This window comes from Sminthopsis crassicaudata, chromosome 2 (assembly GCF_048593235.1).
Source record: "Sminthopsis crassicaudata isolate SCR6 chromosome 2, ASM4859323v1, whole genome shotgun sequence".
Lineage (NCBI taxonomy): Eukaryota > Metazoa > Chordata > Mammalia > Dasyuromorphia > Dasyuridae > Sminthopsis > Sminthopsis crassicaudata.
Window position 1 is genome coordinate 326,910,670 of NC_133618.1, and position 18,159 is coordinate 326,928,828.

Genomic DNA, 18,159 nt, shown 5'->3' on the forward strand with positions numbered 1-18,159 from the left:
GGGACACAGACCCAGTAGTGACACTGCTGAGTCAAAGGATATGCACAGTTTTATAGCCCTTTGGCTATAGTTCCAATCTCTCCAGAGTAGTTGGATCCCATTTTACTTTTTAATAGTTCTATAAAGTTTTCCTTTATAAGTTAATATATTTTTTCAACTTCTATTCAAGCAGGGATCTAAAGTTTAATCATTTAAGGGAAAACAAATTATTTTTTAATATAACTTTCATTTCTGTATGATTACCTTTTCACCCTTGAAATAGAACTTGCACTTACCTCAGTACAGTCAAACAAGATAAATATATTAATCATGACTGGAAATGAAGACCCTGGATTTAAGTCCCTATTCTGACACAATACATGTGTGAACCTGCACATATTTAACTTCTTGGTGTCTTCAAAACAAGTTGAGAAGGTGCTGATATTTCCTATTTGACTCATACACTGATTAAATCACAGGTCTGTTAGGCATTTTTAAAAAAATTGTATTTAATCTGCTAAAATCTTTGTTTCCTGATTCATTAATTGTATTTAGTTATCCTCATTTTGTTTTTGCAAATTTGATGAATCTGCGTACCATCTATTGACTTATTCATAAAAATTTCAAACTCCACAGGAACATACTTATTAGAACCTTTTTGTACTCTAATGTACTTTCCCAAGAAAGTGGACATTGAATAAGCCTAGCAATTACCTGAATACAGCTTTTAGATTCAGAAGTTTGGATGGATGTGAATTTGAATAATCCACAAGAATTATATAAATATATGTGTGTATTATATATACTATATGATATATATGGATAAATTATATGTAAACCTTTTATCAAATATTTTGCCAAAATATGAGAAAACTGTGGATAGCATTCTGCTCTATCTAGTGATATCAGAAAAAAAGGAAATAAGATTAATCTGGCATGATCTGCCCTTAATAAAACCATGCTACCTCTTTATAATCACTACTTCCTTTTCTAGATTTTTAAAATCCTAATCTTTAGTGATTTGTTAGAATACTCTGAAATATCAAAGTCCTGTAGTTTGAAGAGTCTACTCTCTATTCCTCTTTTTAAAATTTGGGACACTCACACTGCTCCAGTTGATTACCTCACTTTTCACAGTGGCTTTTCCAGAGAGACTTCTTCTGAGACCTTCCATATCTCCCTTTCCCTCAATTTTATTGGCTGAGAATCTTGCCTCATATTTCATTTAACAATTGAGGCCATTCACAAAGTGTAACTATTCTGTTTCATAGGAAGAAATGGCCCTTGCCATCTCTACCTGCACATGTGATCAATCTCCATTCTGTCTTCTCCAGCAGATTGTTCTCCTTACCATTCCTATTCTTTTCATTAATCTCTGAATCTCTCCCTGTATCTGGACTGATTCCCTATTGACATGCCCAGGTCTCTCTCATCCTAAAAAACCTCACTTGATCTGTCCATCAATATTAAACTATTTTGTTCTATATAATTTCTTTTGATGCCCAACTCAAGAAGGTTGTCTACAATCAATTCCTCAATTTCCTTTCATCTCATTCTCTTGTCTGCAATTTGGTTCTCATAATTTAACCAATTACTCTCTTCAAAGTCACTAATGTCTTTACAATTGCCAGCTCTAATGACCTTTTTTCATATCTCATTCTTGAACTCTACAGCCTTTGACAATGTTGATCACCCTCTGATAATTCTCTCCAGGTTCTTGTGATATTGCTCTTATTCTCTTAGTGCTTCCAAACAATGGGTGGATCTTACTAATCATGTCCCCATGCTTATATCCTTAATCCTTTTCTCTATTCTCTCATTAATGACTTTATCAACTCCAACTATTTCAATTATCTCTGCCCAGATGACATCTGCTTGTCTCCCAACTTTCATTTTCGTATTGCCAATTACCTATTAGACATCTTGAATTAATGTCAGTTAAACTCATCTTTCCCTCAAAAAATATATTCTTCCACACTATCCTATTTCTGTTGAGTATTGTTACTATCCTCCTACCACCAGGTTCACAACCTAGAAGTCATCCTCTACTTTGATTCTTACCACTACTTCCCATAACTAATCTGTTGCCAAGACCTTTTATCTATAATATATAACATGTCTTATATATGCCCCCCTTGCCTTTGACACTACCATTGCTCTTTAGCAGGTCTATATATATTAGATCACCCTGAATTTGCCACAAATCTCATCCCACTGAAGACTATCCTCCACTCAACTATCAAACTGATCTTCAAACTTAGACCTGACCATGTGATTCTCCCTGATGCCCCATTCAATAAACTGTTGCCTTCAGGTTCAGATATAAAAGCATCCCTTTGACTTTAAATTTCTTATAACATGGTCACTTTCTACTTTACCAGTCTCATTCCATTTTATTTCCCTCACATTCCTGTGATCCAATAACATTGACCACCTTGCTTTCCATCATACGTGACTTCCATTTCTTGACTCAGAGCATTTTTCACTAGAGATCTCCTGTAGAAGTCTATACCTCCTCATCTCCACATATCTTCCCTGGTTTCTTTAAAATCCTAATTAAAATCTCACATTCTTCAAGAAGCCTTTCATAGTCTTCCTTAATCTTGGCACCTTCCTTCTGAGACTATCCTGAATTTACCTTGTATATATTTTGTTTGTCCAGTTATTTGCATGTTGTTTCCAGCATTAGACTGAATTCCTTGAGAGCTAGTACTATTTGTCTTCCTTTGTGCCCACAACACTTAGCAAAATACTTAATAAATGCTAACTGATTGACTCTAATCCTGTAATATTTCTCCTTAATCACACATATCACTGACAGCTGCTCAGCAAGCATACTTACCATGTTCTTTGCAATAAAAGAATATAACTTATCTAGGTCAGGTGTCTTTAATTCAAAAGTAGCTAAATGCTCTCCTATTACCTCCTTACTTTACACATCAACTTCCCAGCTTGCCAATTTTGTTCTGTCATGGCCTATGCAAAGGTCATATGTTAAAAATAGACCTCAGAAAACAAAAAAATTTAAAAAAAAACAGCTAAGATATTTGGTGAAAAGGACAAGTTGGGGAGGAAAAGAGGGACAACTCCAACACTTCATTAGAGAAAACAAAAACAAAACAAGAATTAAATATCCCTGCTTAGTAATGATTGTGTTTACTAGGTGCCAAGAATTATGCCTTAAGCTCTGGGATACAAACATAAAGAAACAAAGTAAAATACATAGTACTGCTTTCTCTTTGCTCTCATTCTCATCTACCCCAAACAAGGCTATCCATTGATTCTCTTCTTTACCTCAATATCGTTATTAAAAACAAGACAAAATTCTTTGTTATTTTTAGCTCTCTTCACCAGTTTCAGTGTGAAGGGTTTTTTTTAGCTTTTTATTTTCAAATTACATGCATAGTTTTCACATTCACCCTTGCAAAACCTTGTTCCAAATTTTTTCTCTCTCCTCCTACTCCCTCCCCATAGACAGTAATCCAATATATGTTCAACATGTGCAATTCTTCTATAAATTTTTCCACAATTATTATGCTGCACAAGAAAAAATATAACAAAAAGGGGAAAAAAACAACTAAACAAAAAAGGTGAAAATAGTATGTTGTGATCCACACTCAGTCCCCACAGTCCTCTCTTGGTGCAGATGACTCCACAACTCCATTGGAACTGACCTGAATCACCTCTTTGTTGAAAAGAGCCATATCAACTGGAAAATGAATGGGTGCCCATCAATTAGAGAATGGTTGGGTAAATTATGGTATATGAATGTTATGGAATATTATTGTTCTGTAAGAAATGACCAGCAGGATGAATACAGAGAGACCTGGAGAGACTTACATCAACTGATGCTAAGTGAAATGAGCAGAACCAGGAGATCATTGTACACTTCAACAACGATACTGTATGAAGATGTATTCTGATGGAAGTGGACATCTTCGACAAAGAGAAGAGCTAATTCAGTTCCAGTTGATCAATGATGGACAGAAACAGCTACACCCAGAGAAGGACACAGGGAATTGAGTGTAAACTGTTTGTACTATTGTCATTCTACCCAGGTTCCTTTTACCTTTGGAATCCAATTCTTAGCGTGCAACAATAAATTTGGTTTTACACACATATATTGAATCTAGGATATACTGTAACACATTTAACATGTATGGGATTGCCTGTCATCTAGGGGAGGGAGTGGAGAGAGGGGAAAATTTGGAAAAGAAGTGAATACAAGGCATAATGTTGTAAAAAAAATTACCTATGCATATGTACTGTCGCAAAAATTATAATTATAAAATTAATAAAAATTTTAAAAAATAAATAAAAAATAATAAAAGGAAAAAAAGAAAAGAGTCATGTCCATCACAATTGGTCATTATGTAGTCTTCTTGTAGCTGCATACAATGTTCTCTTGATTCTGCTCACTTCACTTAGCATTAGTTCATGTAAGTCTTTTTGGTCTCTCTGAAATCATCCTGCTGATTGTTTCTTATAGAACAATAATATTCCATAACATTCATATATTAAGCCATTCTTCAACTTATGGGCATCCACTCAGTTTCCAGTTCCTTACCACTATGAAAAGGGCAGCCACAAATATTTTTGCACATGTGGATCCTTTTTCCCTTTTTAATTATCTTTTTGAGATAGACCCAGTAGAGACACTGCTGGGCCAAAAGGTATGCTACAGTTTGATATCCCTCACTTTGGGCATAGTTCCATATTGCTCTCCAGAATTGTTGGGTCAGTTCAATGTGTGAAGGTTTTAATAGGACTATAACATAGTTATATCCTCTGTTACCTATTTTTACTTTCATTTCTTGTACAAATCTTTTAAAAATTGAGGCTGTTAGTACTTTTTCGTGGAGGCAAAGAATTAGACATTGAGATACCCTTCAATTGGGGAATGGCTGAATAAGTTTTGGTATATGAATGTAATGGAATACTGTTGTTCTGTAAGCAATTATCAAAAGGCTGATTTCATCAAGCCATTCTCTAAATGGTCAAAAGATATGAACAATTTTCAGATGAAGAAATTGAAACTATTTCTAGACATATGAAAAGATGCTCCAAGTCATTATTAATCAAAGAAATGCAAAGTAAGACAACTCAGATACCACTACACACGTCTCAGATTGGCTAGAATGACAGGGAAAGATAATGTACAATGTTGGAGGAGATGTGGGAAAACAGGGACACTGATACATTGTTCGGGGAATTGTGAATACATACAGCCATTCTGGAAAGCAATTTTGAACTGTGCTCAAAAAGTTATCAAACTATGCATACCCTTTGATTTAGCAATGTTTCTACTGGGCTTATATCCCAAAGAGATCTTTAAAAAGGGAAAGGAACCCACATGTGCAAACATATTTGTGGCAGCCCAGAAACTGGAAATTGAGTGGATGGCCATCAATTGGAGAATGGCTGAATAAATTGTGGTATATGAATGTTATGGAATATTATTGTTTTGTAAGAAATGAGCAGCAGGAGGATTTCAGAAAAGCCTGGAGAGACTTAACATGAACTGATACTGAGTGAAATTAGCAGGACCAGGAGATCACTATATATTTCAACAACAATATTAGATGATGACCAATTCTGATGGACGTGGTCCTCTTCAACAATGAGATGAACCAAATCAATTCCATTTGTTCAATAACGAATAGAACCAGCTACATACAGCCAGCAAAAGACTCTGGGAAATGAGTGTGAACCATTACATAGCATTTCCAATCCCTCTGTTTTTGTCCTCTTGCATTTTTTATTTCCTTCTTAGGTTAATTTTACATTATTTCAAAGTCCAATTCTTCTTGTGCAGCAAAATAACTATATGGATATGCATACATATATTGTATTTAACATATACTTTAACATATTTAATATGTATTGGTCTGCCTGCCATCTGGGGGAGTGGGGAGGGGGAAGGAGGGGAAAAGTTGGACAGAAGGTTTTGCAAGGGTCAATACTGAAAAATTATCCATGCAGATATCTTGTAAATAAAAAGCTATAATATAAAAAGGCTGATTTCAAAAAAGTCTGGAAAAACATGAACTGAAGCTGAGTGAAATGAGCAGAATCAAGAAAACTTCGTACTCAGTAACAAGATTGTGTGATGATAAACTGTTAGACATCTCTTCTCAGCAATACCGTGGTCCAAGACAATTCCAAAAGACTTTGATGGAAAATGACATATACATCCAGAGAAAGAAATATGGGGATTGAATATGGATTGAAGCATACTCTTTTCATTTTGCAGTTTTTCCCCTTTTTTTCTGATTTTTCTTAACATAACTCAAATGGAAACATATTAAAAACGTATTTTAGAAGTATAACCTGTATCAGTTTGCTTGCCATCTTGGGAAGGGAGAGGAAAGAAAAAATGGAATTCAAAATCTTCAAAAGATGAATGTTGAAACCTATGTTATAATTGGAAAAATAGTATACCACTAAAATAAAAATAAAAAAAAAACTTTAAAAGTGACACTGGTGAATCCACATTGTTCTCTTTAGACAATCTATTTTTTTTCTTCTAATTGGAATTATTTCCTGTTGTGTCTTCAGAATTGTATTCTTTAGAATTATCCTTTCCTCCTTAGCTGACTGACTTTTGCAGAATTTTAGTCCATCCTTTCCTTCTTCTAAACTCTGAATTTTAGTTAACCCAATTCAGACTTTTCTCTATTACAAACTTTAGAAAGGAGTGGTCACTTCCCTCAAGGTTCCTATAATTTTCATCCTAGCAATCTGTTCTTTATTGTTAGCAAAAGTTTTCCCCAGTCATTCCTCACATTACAGCCCCATGACATCTCTCAAGTTCAAGAGCTTACTGCCTCTCTCTTGGACATTTATAAAAGACTCATAACTGGTTTCCTCTTCTCTTTCCAATATATTTTACATACTGTTGTCAGTCCTCAGTGCTGAGCATAGTGCATGACACATAATAACTTGATAAAAATATGCATTAACAGTACAGTTTTATTGTTCTCAGAAATAAGTTAATAAAGTAGTAGTTATAGTAGGGTCAAAATAGAGAAAGAAAATTATAGACCAATTTCCCTGATGAGAATTTATGCAAAAATCTTAAATAAAATATTAGCAAAGAGATTACAGCAAGTTATCACCCAGAGTAATATACCATGACCAAATAGGATTTATAGCAGGAATGTAGCTGGTTCAATATTATGAAAACTATTAGCTTAATTGTATCAATAATCAAACTAACAAATCTTATGATTATATCAATAAATGCAGAAAAAAGCATTTGACAAAATCCAACACCCATTCCTATTAAAAACACTAGAGAGTATAGAAATAAATGGAGTTTTCCTTAAAATGATTAGTAACATCTATTTAAAACCATCAGCAAGTATCATATGTAATGGAGATAATCTAGAAGCACTCCCAGTAAGATCAGGGGTGAAACAAAGTTGCCTTCTATCACTATTACTATTCAATATTATTAGAAATATACCTATACACTATAAGCAATATCTAAAACACTGGTGTAACTGAGAAAATTCTGATGGACTACATTTCTCAGCATGCCTGGGCCCATAGCATAATTGAGGAAGTTCCTATTATTTCAATTCTCCTGAGACTATGCTTTGGTATAGGATTATTGCATCACAAGTCTAATTCGTGCTATGCAGAGAGTAACAACCAGGTCTTAGAAGTGAGACAGCTCAAAGTATTCCTAAGGCCAACTCTTTGAAAACAGAGAGATGAGCCAAAAGAACATGATACTAGCAGTAGTAGCAATACCAAAGATACCCACATTGAAGGCTTCAATCACCTTCATTCTAGTTCGAGTGAAATCTTTCCCAGATCTTTTCCCATTTCAAAGACTTGAATATTGAAGAAGTTATTTTCCAAAGCTTCTCTACTGGTCTGGGAATAAATAATAGATTATATTCTTTTTTTCTACTGGCTTTATTTTGTAATTCTATCCACATTAAATATTTCACTACTTCAGTGTATAACCTTATCCAGTAAGTTTGGCAAAAACTGAATTTAGAGATTCCTAAGAAACTTAGGTGGGAGTAAATGAATCCAATTAAATTGTCATCCAACATACTTCTCCAATTTGGACCCTGATCCATATGAATGCAGAGATGAATGTGCACATTTTATATTAACTTCCAATAATAGTATAAATTCAAAATTTGTATTGGGCAGGAAAACTAACTGGAATCTGTAAAATACTTAGGACATAGCACATATATTGTATTGTTTCAATATTTGTAACATTTAAATATTCATTTTGGCTAATCTCAAGCATTCACTTTACCTTTATTCAAATGGATTGACAAGGCTAATCAAATTGACAGAAAGTCATTGCACTAACTAGAATATTATACAGTCAGGATGAAAAAAATCAATTACAATGCTTCAATGGACTAATTAGCTGTCCGAGTACTAGAATTATAAAAATGCAAATAGTGAGAATTTGCCATGTTATTTATTTAACCAATGATTATTAGCTCATTGGTTATTATTATTATTATTATTATGCCTGTTATTTAGCTATGCCTGTTCTTTAATTCCAACTTAACAGAATCTTAGTGACTTATTTTATTATGAATTTATGTATGTGTACATATATATTTGCTATATATATATGTATATATTTCTGATATAAAATATAATTGACTCTTGAATTCCTTATATATGTGAAATATGTATACATATATGTATTATATATATATAAATATAATATGTCTGTGCATTCATACATATGGAACAGTGATTTCTTTAAGAAATTGGTGTGGGAATCTCATCTACCAACTCTGATCAAAACTGGTTAGTCATTTAATAGATAAATTCTAGGGAGTTATCTGAAGTACATAGAAGTGCATAAGTAACTTTCATAGGGTTTTTCTAATGAGTGTCAGAGACAGGATTTGAATTCTGGTCTTCTACATAGGCATATGCATTTATACACATAAATGTGTGTGTGTGTGTGTGTGTGTGTGTGTGTGTGTGTGTGTGTGTGTGTGAGAGAGAGAGAGAGAGAGAGAGAGAGAGAGAGAGAGAGAGAGAGAGAGAGACAGAGAAACTCCAGAATAGACAGGAAGTTGGCTTCTAAAACCCAGAAGATTTAATAGCAGAACTTTTGAATTGCCTTAGGTAATCCTTAGGGCATTCCAAATAAAATGGAAAAACTGAATAAAGCAAGTTTTTAAATTAAAGAAATGTTTCTACTTTTTTCCAGTAGGTGGCATGGGTCTTCCAATGTCCAATAAAGAAAGATTTCACATGTAGTAGTTTACCACACATACACACACACACACACACACACACACACACACACACACACAATCGGAAAAGAAAAAAACAATTCCTACATAGGAAGGCAAATTTTTTCACTATCATTTTATTGGCATAGTGAATGGATTAAATTCAGTATCTTCTGCTGATCATAATAGCTAGTCTTTTTTAGAACTTCTGATTGCAGAAGCTCTTGAAAACAAGATAGTCTAAAAAGTGGAACTATTCAATTAGTGATCTCAGAGGTCATCCAGTCTGTTTTTAGATATTAAAACTTTTTAAAGATTTCAATTAGTTTGGTAGGAAATTTCCCCCTATGGAAATATGCCTTCATTAAAAATAAAATTTATAACATGTTCAGATCATATGCACCTAAAATTAAATATATGAAAAATTCTAACCAATAGATAAAATTTTTAAAAATTATTCTCAAATGTTTTGATTAATGGAGAAATGTGCTAGAGCCTCAGTAGGCAAAGTTTAAATTCACTTAAGAATTCCAATTTTTTAAGGACAGAGGAGAAGGAAAATTTTCTCATAAAATGCGTCAATCCCTATCTAAAAGTTAGACGTTTTAACAATCTTAAAATATTTTTTTCCTTATTTATGAGGATGTAATGCCTTCTTTGAGGGAGCAACATCCCCATCTTGTGGCCTTTTGTAGCAATAACAATATATATGAGTACAACTTTTATTTTATTTTTTTTTATTATTTTTTTTTTTTTTTAGTACAATCCTTGTTCACTGCTGTAAGATTAAAGGATTTCATCCCTATGAAGTGACAAATACAATTATTATCACCCTCATTTTGAAGATGAAAAATCTGAAACTCAAAGACATTAGGTTACTTTTAGTTAGTAGGAAATTTGTTAAATGTCAGAGCATATTGTTAAACACAAATCTGACTTCAAATTCATTGCTACTAAAGACTTCCAAGTGGAAGAAAATCTGTATTCTGAAATGATGAGGAGGATTTTCCTTAGTAGGGAGAAGTGCATTTGCAATGATTTCAATAGTTCTCCATGGCTCACAATTCAGGGCTAGGATTGCTAGAACTTATTCATAGTTAGCCATGCATACTTGGAATGTGGCATACTTTTGCAGTGATCAGAATTATATTTTGCTGGATAAATAAGCTTTTCTCATTAGTGGCTTTTTTGTTTGTTTTGTTTTTGTTTTAGTGGGATTCCTGGAAATAATTCTGAAGTCAGGGAAGCTCTGAAAGGATGTTACTTGTGATGCTTCTAATCCCCAGCATGATAACTTTGGCCTCAAAACTCAAAAAATGGCAAGTATCTTTCTTCCTCTAATAAGTATGGAGGGGGAGGGAAGGACAGGAGAATGTTGAAATTAAAGTTGAGAAAAGAACTGCAATTCATGCTAAATAATTTTTTGCTTCTTTTATGTAAATGGGATAATTTAGCAGATTAATTGAAAAAGATAAACTCCATCAGAAAGCTGACTTAGGATATCCAAATAGAAATAATAATTTTGGTTTGATTAAAATATTATCTGCATAGTCCAAATAAAAAATCAACATTTGATATTAACATATAGATGTATCTATATACATATACCTTTATATAACATACATATGTAAATATTTAGTTTTTATTTTGAAGGTTCTTAAATTTAAGTACATGGGGTTGTAGGAAAACAGAAATCTAAAAATGGAATCCTTAAGCTTTTTTCTCAGAAGGAACTTCACCTGATTTCTCAAAACTTAATAAATCACCCACTAGAGGGCAATGTGTGGGGATGAATGCTGACAATATAAATTGATTTAGAGAACAACTATCTTATTTCTGTATAGATCATTGGTAATCACACCTTTTCAGGTATCTTTCCAAGGGTCAGATAAGGTATCCTAGTGCCAATAATAGCCTGTAGACCAACCATATAAGTCTTTGAAAGTAGCTGATTAGTTTAAAAAGTTCCTTTTCAGACAAAGTTAAAGTAGAATAAGGAAACTACATTATGTGTTATCGATATGATTCAACATTGTTTTAGATTATTTAAAATAATATAAAATACTTGAGAAGATACATGCCAAAACAGACACAGAAAATACATGAATACAAGCATAAAATCCTTGTTAAACAAATAAAGTCAGGTTTAAGCAATTGGAAAAATATTCATTGTACATGGGCAGGTAAAATAAATAAAATAAAAAATAACAATCTCTCCTAACCTAATTATTCAATGCAGCCCTAATTAAATTTCTTTTAAAAAAATTTTTACTGAGTTAAAAAAACAAAATACATTTGGAAGAAAAAAATTGGAAAAACAAAAAATCAAGAATTTAAAAGAAACTAAGACAAAAAAGGAAGAAAATTCATTAATACCAGATCTTAAACTATATTACAAAGGGAGAACATTGTATAAAATGGATAATTTTTTATTTTTTTACATTAAAATTTTCTTTTATAAATAAAACCAATATAGCTAAGATTAGAAAGAAAGCAGAAAATTTTGGCGGGAAGTAGGGAAGTGAGGGAATTTTCATTAGACAATCACTCAGATAGAATATGGTTGTGGTGGAATACTGTTGTATGTATATGTGACTAGTTGATTTAGAAAACCATAAAAAGATGTGGACCTATGAAGAAAGATGCTACTTACCTCCAGAGAAAAAACTGATGAACAGAAATATGCATAGTATGATCTTACATATATGTATATGTATATATGTGTGTTTAAAGACATGCATATGTGAATTTAATTGTAGTCTTTTCTAGGTCCCAGCTTTTTAAAAAATAGCTTTTTATTTTCAAAATATATGCAAAGATAGCTTTCAGCATTCACCCTTGCAAAACATTGTGTTTTAAATTTTCCTCCTTTCCTTCTCCAAAGCCCCTCCCCTAGACATCAGGTAATTCAATTTATGTTAAATATGTGCAGTTTTTCTCTATATGTATCTCCACATTTATCATGCTGCACAAAAAACTCTGATCAAAAAAATAATTGAGAAAGAAAACAAAAAGCAAGCAAACAATAACAAAAAGGTGAAAATACTATGTTGTAATCCACATTCAGTCCCCATAGCCCTCTTTCTGGATAGATAGCTCTCTCCATTACAAGTCTATTGGAATTGGCCTGAATCACCTTATTGCTGAAAAGAGCAAAGTCCATTCCAGTTAATCATCACATAATCTTGTTGCTGTGTACAATGGTCTCTTGGTTCTGTTCACTTCACTTTGTATCAGTTCATGCAAGTCTCTCCAGGCCTTTCTGAAATCATCCTGCTGGTCATTTCTTACAGAACAATAATAGTCCATAACATTCATGTACTAACTTATTCATCCATTCTCTAATTGATAGACATCCATTCAGTTTCCACTACAAAAAGAGCTGCACAAACATTTTTGCATACGTGGGTCCCTTTCTCTCCTTTATGATTTCTTACAGTAATGGCACTGTAGGCCAAAGGATATTCACAGTTTTATAGCCCTTTGGGCATAATTCAAGATTACTCTCCAGAATGGTTGGATCATTTCACAATTCCACCAACAATGCATTAGTGTCCCAGTTCTCCCACATCCCTTCCAACATTTATCATTATCTTTTCCTATCATCTTAGCCAATCTGAGAGACATGGAATGGTATCTCAGAGTTGTTTAATTTGTATTTCTCTGATCAATAGTGATTTAAATATTTTTCCTATAACATATATATTATATGTATTATTGATTATATGAATTGATATCTATGAAATGATTATATGAATTGATATATATGAAATGAATAATTATATATTAATAATATATATTATTCATATAACTTTTCATATAATATATAACAAAATCTTTGATTCATCATTTGAAAATTATCTGTTCATATCCTTCAACCATTTATCAATTGGGGGATGACTTGTATTCTTATTAATTTGACATAGTTCTTTATATATTTTAGGAATAAGACCTTTATCAGAAACATTGGCTGTAAATATTTTCCCCAAATTTGTACTTCCCTTTTAATCTTTCTCTTGGTTTTCTTTGTGCAAAACCTTTTTAATTTAATGTAATCAAAATTGTCCATTTTGCCTTTCATAATGTTCTCTATAGGCAAATTATCTCTTATTCTCCTAATTTATGATATCATCCTTTATGCCCAAATCATGTGCCCATTTTGATCTTATTTTGGTATAGAGTGTCAAATAAGATCTACATTAAGTTTCTGATATTATTTTCCAGTTTTCCCAGCAATTTTTGAAAAATATTGAGCTATTATTCCGGAAACTGGAGTTTGGAGTTTATCAAATACTAGATTACTATAGGGCCACGATATTGTGTCTATTCCACTGATCTATTCCACTGATTCACCATTCTATTTCTTAGTCAGTACCAAATGATTTTGATAACTGTGGCTTTATTATTAAGTTTTAGGTTTGGTACTGCTAAGCCACCATCCTTTGTATTTAATTTCAACAAGATATTAACCCATTTGTACTTGCCTAGGGAATGCTGTGATTCATTCTGTATAAATTTTGTCATTCACCCAACTTATTAAGGACTAATCACTTCCCTCAGCACATAAATCCTCTCATTATTTGGTTTTCAGAGGAGAAGTCTCACTCAACATGCTGATGGTGACATAAGGAAAAACTGCTGTGACCTCTCAAAATAAACACAGGGATTCTCAATTGACATATTTAATTCTAATTCATATTCAGAAACTACATGCATTTTGACTAAATGCAGTATTTTCACCATTACTCAGTGAAGTGAGCACTGGCATAAATAGAAGGCAGAAAAAGTTCAGGTAAACAGATTATAGAAATTTAAACTAGAAATGGATTTAGTGGAGGAAGAGATAACATTCTCTAGCCTTTGATTAGCATTCTGACTCTAATTTACTATGTTCCTGTCTTTGGCTTTTGTGTCACACACACACACACACACACACACACACACACACAAATAAACTATGAATGAAAAGTAGTCCTTATTAATCAGTTTGATAGGGTAACAGTGGTTTGAGTTATTGAACAAAGACAAATGATACAATATAGGAAATACATTGTGATAGGCTGAAAAAGATCAAGTCATATCTCTGGGGCTAGCTACATTTAAAAATAGCAAGCTATTTCACAGCTAGCCAAGTAGGAGAAAACTCCATATTCACAAGCCTAGGAATTCCAAATTGTGAAAAGAATAACATCTTAACCTCTGCCCCTACACTAGTTGGTTATTTTCCCCTTTAAAGTTGTTAAAATTATGCTGTGACTTAATTGGTTCTTTGTGTGTCTCAACTATTTGTGTAATGAAAAGATCTTGATATTTTATCATAAATAGAAATTCTATTCTGAGTCAAGGTAGGTTTGTAACAAATATAACATGTTATATTAACACAGATCAAAGAAAGCTATAATCCCTTAAAGAGGGAACACAAGTTCAGTTGTTTATATGGACATTAGATCATTTATTAACATAGAATTGTATTGAGCAATTCCATCCTGATTTCATTACCACTTAATGATTTATGTGAAGGTAAAGAAAATTATATTAAGAACAGTATAATTAGTACAAAGCTATCCTCTTCACTAAATTTTTGGGGAAATAATAAAACTGAGTAATTCTAAATACTAAAAAAAATGCTATTGTGCACAATCTGTAATACATAGGAATCAGAGTCCCCAAAGATATGAAGGAGAAAACTGAAAAGTAGTGAATATAAAACCATGTGAAAGGTAGAGAACTAGAAGAGATTTTTCTTTTAGAGAAACTAGAAGTGTATGTAAGCATACAAATGAGCTCTTTCTTTGCTTTGATACAGTCAGGTTTTTTTTATCTGAAAAGAAATTATTGTCATCCATTTCAGTTCAGGCTGTGGGAGTGAGAAATCAGAAATCTGCTTTGAGTGGACTGAGGCTCTCTGACTGCAGCATAGCTTCAGCCTCTAGGAATCAAGTGCCTATGTTCACATGTTAGAGGCCAAATATCTGCCAATCCAATCCAGTGCTAGGAGATTTGAAGAGTCAAATTTCCGGGGTTGTGAGCAGCATTGCACAAGCTGCCACCTGCACATGAGAGATGAGATGCATCCCTGGAATAGAGATGAAAGTGGTCAGCTAAGCTTTCAGGAAGAAGTGTCATTCAGGAACTGCCAGCTATCACAGAATGCAGAGGAATGGGAAGCAATGGGTAGGAAGGAGGACCTTTCTTCCTGTACCATTCTTATCTTCCTGTTTAAATTCCATATATCTTCCCCAATCCTTGAAATCTGGTAGGCCTCAGTAGGAAAGGGTTTCAATTTCAGAGAAGAGAGTACTTGTACTTAAAGGTTTTTAATGCAATTTTATTATGATGTTTGATAAACAAATTGTACTTCCAGTTAAGATTTTGACATGAAACGTTATAGAGAATCCCATGTCTCCAACATATATACTAACAAACATCTTAGAAAGATGGATCAAATGATTAAGAAAACCAAAGATAAACAATAGTAAGCTCCTTACTCCATCTCAGAACTATTCAAAAAGAAAGCCAAAAGTATGTGAGCACTAGGGAAGGATACTGCTAAGGAAGCCAATACAAACTCAGGTACAGAGACTCAAAGAATGCCAGTACTTGATCAGGAACATTGGGAGGGGTAGAAGATGAAAAAGAACCAAAGCCTGGAATGCTGTGATAGAAACTTCAGGAAGGCTGAAATCTGATCAAGATGAATGGGGTACAGAGGAAGACTAGAAGTCCATAGACAGCCTACTGAAGAAACTCCATAAGGGGCCCAAAGAACTCAGCACTATGACCCCATATGAGCCAAGGAATGCTTAATCTGTCAATACTCTGCGCACAGAGACAGAGGAGATAAAATCAATCCAATGGCAAGAACTTAGGCAGTCAAGTCCAAGATCAAACAGAGTCTGACAATGCCGTCCAAGAGTGTGAGAGGAGACAGATCATGGTCCTGGTAAAAAGTCTCAAACTAGAAACAGGCTAAAGATAGGAGTAAACAGAAAAGCACACAAACCATTATGAAAAATACCATGGGTCAAGAATCATTCAAGAGGAGAGGCCAGGAAGTCCACCACCTCTCAGTATTAAATAGACAAATATATAGATATAAATATAGATGTCTATATAGATATAGATGTTGATATAGATGTAGATATAAATATAGATGTCAATATATATATATAGATATAGATAGTCCACTGAAAGCACAACCAAAACCTAGGGCAAAAAATCTACCAATCACCACCTCAATGAGATCCTTTGTGGAAAACACATAGGAACATTATTGCCAAATAATCAAAGAGAAAATTTTGCAATAAACAAGGAACAAAAAACAATTCAAATATGGAGCAGAATCTAATGAAAGAATCAGCAGGGATAGGATGTGTTTATGTATGGGGGGAAGGAGTGTGTATATGTGTTTGTGTATGTATATATCTAGATATATATATATATATATATCTACATATATATGTAGATATATATATATATATATATATATATATATATATATCTTTTTCTTAACTATAGCCTGCTTGAGGGTGATGGATAGATAAAAGGGGAAAAAGATTAAAGTTAAAAAATGATTTGTAGCAGAGAACAAAAGAACAATTTACAAGAAAATAAATAAAAATTAACCCTCATGAATATAATTTCTTCTACTAATATATATATTTTCTTGAACTGGAAATTTGTTGATATATATTTTGAATGTTCCCTGATGTTCTGCTGGGCACATGACATAGTTCTCTTTTGTTTTGGTTTGTTTTGTATTCCTTTTCTGTTTTTCTTTTTTTCTTAGTCTGTTTTATAAAATTAAAAAAAAAATTTAAAAATAGATCAGGGAAAGTATTTAAAAGCAAAGAGGTAAAATTATGTAAATTCACAGAGCACAGAATGATTGTCATTAGAAATCTCCAAAGAAACAGTGGGAAAATCAAAGCAATTAAAAATTTTAATAAAGCAGCAAGATAAAAATAAATTTCCAAAAGATCAATAGATTTCTTATATATTAGAAGTGAAATCCAAGAGAGAAAACTAGGAAAAGAAATTCTATTTAAGGTAACAGAAAAGCACATTACATATCTGTAAATTAGACTACAAAGACATGTAGGAAACTTATATACTAAAATATATTTTTATAGAAATAAAGAAGGCCTGCCTAATTGTATAGACCTGAAGAGAATTGTATAGTGGTCCTTACTGGATCACTTCAATACAGCCAAAATATTGATACTACTCATTTACTATAAAGATTTAGTTCTATATCAATAACCAAAAATAAGAAACACACCAAAGTTTTATTTTTAAAAATTTATTTGGAGGAATAAAAAGTCAAGATAACTTTTCCTTTCCTTCTTTATTTTATTTTTTTTGGTCATCACTTTGTACTACACTAATTTCCATTTGGAGCAGCTAGGTGGTGTAATGCATATAGAGTTCTGAACTTGAAGTAAGAAAGACTAATTTTCCTGAATTCAAATCTGATCTCCAGACACTTATTAGCTGTGTGACCCTGAGCAAGTCATAATCTCTGTTTTGCCTCATTTGCCCAACTGAAAAGTAAGCTGAAGGAAAACAAATGGCAAACCACTCCAGAATTTTCCCCAAGAAAACCCTAGGTGGGGAGTCATAAAAACAGCAACAAAAACAAATTCCAAAGAAAAATATGATCCATATATAAAAGTCATACCACAAAAAAAGGAAGAGTATAGTAGAATATATATTTCACACTTAGGGATAGGGGGCAAATTTGCAAATAAGAGGCAAAAGATTACAGCAATTTTGGTTGAGGTTTAAGGAAGGATTAGGAAGGATAATCAGACTCACCCCACCTATGGATTGATTTGTATGAAGTCTAGAGCTATTATGAATATTACTTGAAGGGAGAAAAGAGTAATTTTAAAAAGTAGGGATCATTGCTAAAGTCTCAGAGTAAGAGATCCTGAGCAGAAACAGA